The following is a 9,299-nucleotide window of genomic DNA, read 5'->3' as shown; positions in this document are numbered from 1 at the left end:
ACGGCCGTGTCTGCAGAATTAGTGTTTGCATGAATGGGCGGATACTTTATGTAAAAGGATTCTCTCTTTTAAACTTTTGCAGCGCTGGGTTTAGCGGGACAGTTGTTTACCAGAAATTGGGTCAACTTAGGCTGTAAAGCGGTGAAAGATTTATGACAAAAAATTGCTCTCGAAGCTTACAACTTTTCCTATAAATCTGTTGGACGTATAAATAAATGTATATATGTAGTGCCTTGTTCATTCCCAAATTGTTACTTTTTTAGTGCATTGCTAATACAATATGCAGTGAGATTTGAAGTTGGTGAAAGTTGTTTGGGTAGAAGTTTTTTAACCGAGCTTAGGACTTGGCCAGGCAGAAAGACGTCTATTCTGCCACAACGTTAGTTGGAATTATGTTTATCTTTTGGGACTGTCTAGTTTATTCATTGCTGTGACAATTTATTTATTTTGTATTGGTTCTAAATAGTTTGAGTAAGAAACTACGGACGTTTAAAATAATTCTAAAGATGAAAGCCTAAATTGTAAATCTGTTGGTAAGCATGGACGATGCAAACGTTTCTTACCATATATCGTGTTTAAATACGATATTTGGAAAACGTTTATTACTTCAAAGGAACAGGTTTTATAAATAAATACACTTAATTGCCCAAAGACGCTTCGGTCATACCTTTCTCCACTTTCCAATAGAAACTCTTGTTTGAATTTAAGGCTGTAATATTATTGTAACGTTGGTTGTGATAACGTAGGTTGTTAATATCGAATATATCATTTCTTTTATTGTCGTGTTGCCCGTAGCTTGGTTTTCCCCTTAAGGGACCACCACTGTGTACTGAAACTCCCTCGACCACAATCTGGGGAGCAAATAAATTATTCAATACACAGACTATTTTCGAAATATTGGCCATTAAGCATGAGAAATTGTATTCTATGTGAAAGGTTGTCAAAATAATTTGAAAACCGAAACAAAATTCAGGTCCCACTATTTATATCTTTGCAGCTACACAAGTTTTTGTGTGTTTAGTTTCAGTGTTAAAACAAACTATTGTGTTTGTATTATTTCGGTCAATGTAAGCGTATATTGTGGGCTGAAACACAAACGTTTTTTTGTATCGTTGTGTTTAGAATTTTGTCAGTTTTTTGTCGGTGTTTCAATAGATAGAACTTTTGTGTCACTATATCATATGGCACCTTCACCTGGTCAGTCATATTGATGGCAGAGGTATTATAACCTCATTTCGTTTCGGGTCACAATGAGTTGTAGCCCTCGTGAATCCCCATAGGGCGAGACCGTCACGCTTACCATCCTATCCGATCCATCCAACGACCGTATCGCCGTTGACAGACGGTCTTATGTGAAATCGTATTTTGATGGTTGTGATTGCAGATGTCTGCGTTCTTCTGGAGCTTCAAATCGATGAGCGCTGCCGTTACAGATATTTGTGTCTTCTGTTGTCTTTATTTGATAACGTTAATGTCTTTCCTGAAGATACGTTTGTTTTGTTGGAAAGACACCTCTGTTTATCACACAGTAAACTTGAGAAAATGAGATTTAGAACTAATATCTGCTGCGCAGTTGTAGAGAGGGCTCCTACCAAATTGTCGCGATAATAAGTGGATAAAGATGCGTTTTATACTACATATGTATTAATTTTAGTAGTTTTGTTTAAAAGTCAATGATTCACTTTCTTCTTATAGCTTGAGATATAAAATATGCAGTTGAGCAAACGTAACCTACACGTGGGTGTTTCGAAGCTATATGATGAAACTCTTAGCATGTTTGCGGCAAAGTGTGTAACATTTAATGCAGTCTGTGGTGTTAAAGTCCACAGTTGTAATGGAAATTCCTTGTAATGGACGACGTCAAAGCGTCCATTATGGCGTCAAAGGAAACAGCCTTTTACACTTTGGATGCTTCAAGTTCACTGTAAAGCTGGGATTTTTCTATTATAGCAAGTTAACCTTGGAAGTAGTTTTCAAATAGAAACCAAGGTTTACTTTACTTAAAAGAAGCTACAACTGTTATGTAATCTGGCACATGAAGAGATTTCTTTCGTTTAGGCTGTAGGCGAATGTCAGACTCTGTATTAAAGAATGGGGGGAAAGAATAAACCGGACCTTGCACTTGCGTCACTTCCCGACCGTTCAACCAAGCACAGATACAAGTATGACGAGTCGAGCGTAAGTAGCGATGATTCAGAGGAATCAACCCGACCGTCCAACATCCACGTGTTCTCTGCTTCCTCGACTCTTCATGGATTTAGCCATATTTTCGCTCTGCATCATTCCTCCTTGCGAAGATTCGCGTGGACGGTGGCGTTTCTCACAAGCTTCACACTATTTTTACTACAGGTTAGTCGGAATTATGGCCACGCACTGTAAATGCATTAAGCTTGGAATCTTAACAGAGCCCTCCTGTCAATGTTGCTTAAATTTAACATTCCGTTTAATGGAGATTATTTAAGTTTCATGGTATATGTTTTCATGTGCAATCATTATTACTTCTATAAGCGTATATTAGCAATTGAGCCACTACTGTGTTTTAAGTGGGCTGTTTGTATCTAGCCCTGTACACAGCGGGTGCCTTTGACCATCACAAAAAAGTCTTTGTCTGGCCGTTTGGCGGGCAAGATTGTCGTATTGTCACCACAAAGCTCCACTGATTAGACCTAATAGGTCAAGACTTAAAATTATTTTCACACTTATTTATTATTTCTGTTGCAATAATATAATAATGTGGATGTATTGGAACTTTTGTTTCCAGAGCGTTGGAACTTGCGATATTGGAACACGCATATATGCAATGTTGCTAATGAGTGTAACATAACCAAGCGTGGAATGTATGATAAATGTCAACATGCGAGTTATTTTTTTCTATGCTGCCTAGCAGTGACATAAGTCCGCAGGGTCTAATCAGCATAAATACAAAGTTCTATCTTGCAACGTTTTAAACAAATTACTTGAAGTGACGAGTATTGCTGGCGTTTTAAATGCATTCCATAACCAACCATAAATCAATTGAATGGAAATTATAACCACAACTATAATTCTGTGGGGGAACTTCAAATGGAGAATACATGTATGCAAAGCATTACACATGACACACTTTTATATGATTTGAAAATGGTCGTTGTGTTGTGCAATATCCTGGGACCTAACCTCTGTCTGTTCATTAAACCAATAGTTAATCAACCTAGGCCCAAGGGTTCAATCATTGACACACTTACTAAGACTCTGAAATATTGAAGGCCTTAGAGGGGATTAAGGGCCTCGCTGATTGGTGTGAAAATTCTCACCAGACACAATTATATACGGTGATTTACAGAGGATTTGTGTCCCATGGCTCTTTCATTAAAAAGCGCAGGATCTCCAACAATGATGTTTGTCAAAACTTGCCTGATTTTAATTTAAACATTTATCATTGCGTTGTGATCTGTTTGTGATTACTTGAAAACACAAACACAAATATGAATTCAATTAGAACGTCCCATTGTGGTTTTTAGAAAAACTATTCTTTTCCTAATTTTTAATGTCGTGATGCAAATCGATTGCATTGTAAGCCCCACAAACGGTTGGACGAAAAACTTTATAGGCCGCGGCTTATCTCATAGGCTAGTAGTGCCGTGCTTATGTTGAAATCAGGCAAGTTATGCTGTACTACTGCGAAAGGGAGTCGGTGCTTCTAGTTATAAGTTGCCTATATTTGTGTTGCACAATTTTCAAGGATCCAGTTTAATATTTTTCACTTGTTGGTATTTTTTTTTTTTTTTCGCTGGGTATGGACCGCCAGATGCAATGCGGCATACACTGGCCGCCCTTTTTTCCACCCTCCAGTATCATAATTGTTTTCCTCATTAGGTAAATTGTAACCACATAAGGCAAACAATCGTTTCACATTGTTTTTTGTTCTAGAGTTCCAACCGCGTGATCTATTACTTGAACTCACCCCACGTGACTCGAATTGATGAGGTCACAGCTGGAAATTTAAGTTTTCCCGCTGTGACGATTTGCAACGTCAACGAATTGAGATTTTCCAAACTGACCCAAAACGACGTTTTTCATGTCGGTAAGTTCTCCCTGTAGGTATGGTGTGTTGGGTAATTACACAGAGCTTAAACCGCGATGTTTTGAGTTATTTTATGTCAGATATTAATTATACGAAGTTGGTGGGTCCAACCCGAGCTGAGGTTATTGTTGTATTTTGCGAAACCAATGCTTGGTTTGTTTTCATTCAGCGTTATAAAAAAACGTTTTGTTATATTCAGCAAAAAAGTTATTTGCCAGGCAAGCTTTTGAGTTAACTTCACGTTATTCCTGGGCAGCCTCGACAACAAACATGATTTTCGTTCTATGTAAGTGGTTTGTTAAAATACCAGTTTAAACTTTAGTAGCATTTGCCCCTCGCTGATCCAGTTTGCGAATCAAACAAACTTGAGACTTTCCACAGTTTACTTACTATTGATTTTTGCCATTTCGCGCGATGTGGCTTGGAATTTTGTGAAGTAAAAACCTATAGACGTGTTGAAAAAAAAAAGAATTTAATGACAATTATGGAATATTGTTGTATTGGGACATCAACATTTAAGAGCTAGAATCACAAAACTAGTAAGAAAGTTACTTCCAACAGGAACCTAAGTTGGACGGTTTCCGTATTCGACAAACAACCATTAATTATTTATCAGCATCAATCTGTGAGCAAACGTTAAGGCTTCCAACAAGTGTTCACGGCTTGTAGTTTCCTGTTCCCGTTGAGGATTCCTCGGTGTCTGCTTCCAGGACTTTTCTTGCCGTGTTGCTTTGTTTCAAAATAAAATCCGGTTGCAAAAAATACCGTAATGTTAAATATAGATTGCGTCAAATTATGCAATTACTGCATGACTCAGCTGTCACATGCCTCCGCGTATTGGCATATGTCACAGATGTTACTTTTTTGCTGCTACCAGGATTTAGAATTGATCCCTTTATTTATATGGCAATTCCCATACAGAGAGCATACCTGATACCTTCACATATCTACGCCGATTTTGGTTATGTAGAAATGTACTGTATGTTGTGAAACTATGGCTTTGTGAAGCTTTATTCTAAACACTGCAAGTCGTAACTATAGTAAGAGGGCAAACTTGCATCTCCAGCCACAGATTGACAGATTTAAACTGGTGGGAAGACCGGAACAAATCTGTGGTATTTCTACTGACAGTTCACAATTGGATTTCCATCCGTTAGCTGTGTGTCAGTAGTTTGTGGTTGAAATAGATTTCCCTACATGATAAATGGTTTTCTATATTAACAGATGTGCAAATGACTCAGTAATAAATCGTAGCTCGTTCCGAATATGATGAATGTTCTATACCTAAGGTCGACTACTCGGATTCTTGGACGAAAACGATACGTTGATCAGACCACAATATTACAACCAAGCGGATCACCCCAGATTGTACGGAGTCATGCAGAGAATGGACTGGTTGTCCGACTTCGGCGGAAATTTTATGTAAGATTTCGTATCTGAAAATGTTTTACGGTTTCTCCTTGGAGTTACGTTGCGCTCATTAGGTTTAGGTGCTTACAGAAACGTAATTTTCCGTAAACAAGTTCTTGATAAGTTGTGGAGATATCGGAACCGTCAATTCCAGTCATTTTTAGGGCCTCTAAACGTCACCGACCAACACACGACATTATGATTGTTTTGAAACAGTTTTATTAAAAACCTTGAAAATGTCACCTAAACTTTGAAACGAATTATTAAATAAAGGTTGCAACTGAAAGTTGGTCATAGCACACAGTTTCAACTTACAGTTAAGTTACTTTTGTTCTTGAAAAAAAAAAAAAAACTTGTTTGTGCAATGACTCGGTGAAGGTTTTATCTGAACTCGTGGTATTTTATTTCTGTGTTACGTTCTTCATTTACGTTGTTGTCATTCGCGCAAAAAAGGAAATGATTTGATTTTTGTTCAGACCGAACGGGGAGTTCAACATGTCAGAGTTTTATCACCGGGCTGGTCACGACATCGAGGATATTTTGTTGAACTGCAAATACAGGGGGAGCATCTGCAACCATACGTGGTTCACGGAGGTAATTTTACTATTTGCCCGTGTACCTGCTCTGTATTACAAGAAATGGGCGAAACGGAAAGATTTTTTGCGTAATTATCATTTAAACCTTCCAAGCTACAAGTAGAACTTAACTAAATATAATAAATCAATACAGATGTTAAACATTATGCAAAGATGGTGTTGCCCCGACATCCAGATAAATATAACCTTTGGTCTACTTAATTAAAATAACTTTGCGTTGCTGCTGTTTTGTAAATAAAAATAATAAAACACTACTGACACAAACACCGCAAAGCTTGCGGCGACGCTGGGTAAAGTCATCGCAGCCTAACATTACGATAACCGGTATTTTTGACAAATCTGTATATTTCGCAGAACAACGCAATAAAAAGAAGAATCATGTTTTCTTGCCTAAAACATGGGTAGAAACACTGCTTTAACTACATGATTGCAAGCAGTGTTTGAACGGCCTAAAAGCCTGATGAAAAATGAGTGCCCGGCCCAGTAAAAAGCAAAACGTTGTTCGCAACATACGGCAAATGGGCCGTTTTCTTATCAAACCAAATCCCTTGCGACCCACAGGTTTCTCATTAATTTCACTCGAGCTTAGCAAAAGGTTATGGCTTAACCTAAGGATATCTTGTTTAATTACACAAACTGACAATCTTAAGCCAAGTTACTCGCGCGGCAAGAGCACGGATTTAAAATTTCTTGGTTCATTTCGTTAATATTGATCGCTGGTGGTCTTGTTCGCGTGGCGGTTTTGGCTTCTGTTAACCCGAAAAAAAACTTCTCGAAATGTTGACGCAACTTTTTGGTAAATATTACTGGACTGCCAAGTTTTCGCCCCAATCAGGTTTTGAATCTCTGCGTGAAGAACCCGGATAATTTCCGAATTATGGAAACCTGTGAAGCAGTAACCCGGGCCAAATTTATTTACATTTTCTTGCCAACGTCAGTCAATCTTGTGATGTCCCTGATCTTTAATTGTCTGATGTTCACCCCGAGGTCAGGCAATGTGATTTTTGTTTTTTTTTCTTTAAGGTCGATACCAAAGGTGTCACTTTTTACATCAACTCCTCATTAGTTTAAACGAAAACTAAGGTAATCGATTTTATTGACTGGAGGTTTCGAATTACATTAGCTTGCTGGTGGATTTTACTGATCATTGGTGAAATTATTCGCTTCAACGAGTCGATTGAATCACTTTTTTTTTAGACGATTTTAAATATTTTCTGCCTACAGTCGTTAAATGTTTTTCGGAAGAGCTTATTGTTCAGTTTCAGTAGAATCTGGCCCCCGATTGGGCATTGTGCCGGCGACACCAATATATAAAAATTAAAATTTAATTGCTTGAAATAACATCGTTTGGTACCGTGGACCAACTTTTTACCAAACTCTGTCTATTACTCAGTAAAACGTTTTTATTACACGTTAACCAAGACAGCACCTTATATCGCTTTCAGCCAAATTATCTTTAACGCTGATCGACCAAATCAGCAACGAAAGTGTTTTTTTTTGGAAAATTCCTGTCGACCCTCTCGATTGGTCACTGTAGACCAAAAGGGGTTCATGATCACCCTTGAGAACCCCTGTTTTAAACCATACTAAATTCAGCACAGGCCCCAACGCCGTGTCAGGGAAAATTTGCTTCCAGGTTTATTGACATCAAGCGCTCATGGGATATGTTAAACTATTATGTCCAAGTGGTGCCCCTCCCCTTTAAGAAATAACACACAATGTATGCACCAGTGATTTTGCCTTTTTCCCAATGTGCTTGTCTTGACCTGGTGCTTTTGACCTTGTGGTTAGTTGTTACTGTTTGTGGAAACTCACAGATTCAGAGTTGTTGTTGCCACCTTGTGGCTACCTTATTTCGTCTTTGTGTACAGCTAGGTGACGCTACTGATTTTTTGCTCGCGTTAGACGTCTTGTGATTTATGACCCAGAATCACGTTGGTTTGACTCACGACATGATAAAAAAGCCTGCAGTTAGACGAAGAAAGACTCTTGTAGTCATTGAACGGTGGTTACATTTGCATAGAGGGAAGACTGTTGGAGAACTCAAACTTCCTAATGTAAATTTTTGTGAGGAAAAGTTACCGGTTTGACAAGAGAAGCAATACAAACACATTTAGTTCTGGAATTAGAACCAATCTTTCTTTGCTTTGGCCTTATAACATAGTCTCAATAATTGCTGCTGGACTTACTGGGTGTAAACGAGAACTACGTCAAGTTAAATAATCGTTTGAGTTGTTTTTTACTTATTGTCATGCTTTTCGGGTCGGCGACATTACTCATGAATTCCTTGTTTTAAATCCTCTTTCCCGCTTAAACCCCAATGCGAATTTAATTGTTTGGTAAGAGGGTGAGTTGCTGACAGCATGAACGTCACCATGTGTGGTTAATTACAATAACGCCCCCTGACTTGGGCTCCATGATTTCAGCAATTACGCTCCGCCGACTTTGTGTACTGAAACACAATCCTTGTATCGCGCGTGTTCGATCGATTCCTATTGGATTATCCCTGTTGGCTTCGGCCAATCGCACCGCTCTATTATTTCTCGATTTAAATGCTTCGCAACGGCCCAGCAGGCGAATGAAATATTAATGAAAATCCAGAGCTCAGGTTGCCTATAAGACGCAGTCAGAAACTTAAAACATATGACTTAAACGAATCTTGTGTTGATTGTTGAAAGAAACTGTGGGCTATTCTCAGCGAAATTGGGTGTTCGTACACGTTGACCCCTTTTTGCACAGCTTTAATTTGTTAAGAATTTTGACCAAGCCCGTGAAAACTTTTAATGCAGGTCCTGTTTGGTTACATAACGAAACATGTTAATCCATCTGAGCTGTCCAAAGATCGCTTTGTGAAATTTAACGTATAATTATAACGATACGGTGTGCGATCGACAGCCTGCCAGAGGCCTTTGGTTTTTAAATTGATCCAGTTTTTATTGTTTAATCACATGTTAATCATTATTCCATTTTTTAAAATGGCCTATACGTGTTATTCTTTAAAAACGGGATTGGTAAATTGCAGTTCGACGAAACGAGAATTCAACTTTATATCAGATCCGATGGCAAAATGACACAAAGTTCGTCCTGTGAAGGTTTTCATTTACAGATTGTGGGCATTCCGTTCCGTAGTTTGAAGTTTTTGGTCGTTGGCACCAACTACGAAACAACAGGTCAGGGACAAGGACAGCACTTGGAGTTTAGACTGGTTTTATTATTGATTTGGGACCTAA

At 38.4% G+C, this 9,299-nt stretch overlaps 1 pseudogene; it reads left to right on the top strand.

Annotated features, from left to right (window-relative positions):
* The first annotated feature begins 2,091 nt into the window (after positions 1-2,091).
* On the top strand, positions 2,092-5,489 carry LOC145908852 (acid-sensing ion channel 1C pseudogene; annotated as a pseudogene).
* Positions 5,490-9,299: the final 3,810 nt, after the last annotated feature.

Source organism: Ascidia mentula, chromosome 7 (assembly GCF_947561715.1).
Source record: "Ascidia mentula chromosome 7, kaAscMent1.1, whole genome shotgun sequence".
NCBI lineage: Eukaryota > Metazoa > Chordata > Ascidiacea > Phlebobranchia > Ascidiidae > Ascidia > Ascidia mentula.
Note: the sequence above shows the minus strand (reverse complement) of the source record. Positions and strands in the feature narration are given on the sequence as shown.